Source organism: Austrofundulus limnaeus, unplaced genomic scaffold (genome assembly GCF_001266775.1).
Source record: "Austrofundulus limnaeus strain Quisiro unplaced genomic scaffold, Austrofundulus_limnaeus-1.0 Scaffold603, whole genome shotgun sequence".
Lineage (NCBI taxonomy): Eukaryota > Metazoa > Chordata > Actinopteri > Cyprinodontiformes > Rivulidae > Austrofundulus > Austrofundulus limnaeus.
The window spans coordinates 322,592-323,273 of NW_013953005.1; positions in this window are offsets into that span (position 1 = coordinate 322,592).

Sequence of the window (682 nt, forward strand, 5' to 3'; positions counted from 1 at the left end):
ACAGGTGAGGACAAGTGAGGACAGGTGAGGACAAGTGAGGACAGGTGAGGACAGGTGAGGACAAGTGAGGACAGGTGAGGACAAGTGAGGACAGGTGAGGACAGGTGAGGACAGGAGAGGACAGGTGAGGACAGGTGAGGTCAGGTGAGGACAGGTGACGACAAGTGAGGACAGGTGAGGACAGGTGAGGTCAGGTGAGGACAGGAGAGGACAGGTGAGGACAGGTGAGGACAAGTGAGGACAGGTGAGGACAGAAGAGGACAGGTGAGGACAAGTGAGGACAGGTGAGGACAGGTGAGGACAAGTGAGGACAGGTGAGGACAAGTGAGGACAGGTGAGGACAGGTGAGAACAGGTGAGGTCAGGTGAGGACAGGTGAGGTCAGGTGAGGACAGGTGAGGACAAGTGAGGACAGGTGAGGACAAGTGAGGACAGGTGAGGACAGGTGAGGACAGGAGAGGACAGGTGAGGACAGGAGAGGACAGGTGAGGTCAGGTGAGGACAGGGGAGGACAGGTGAGGACAGGAGAGGACAGGTGAGGTCAGGTGACGACAGGTGACGACAAGTGAGGACAGGTGAGGACAAGTGAGGACAGGTGAGGACAGGTGAGGACAAGTGAGGACAGGTGAGGACAAGTGAGGACAGGTGAGGACAGGTGAGAACAGGTGAGGTCAGGTGAGGAC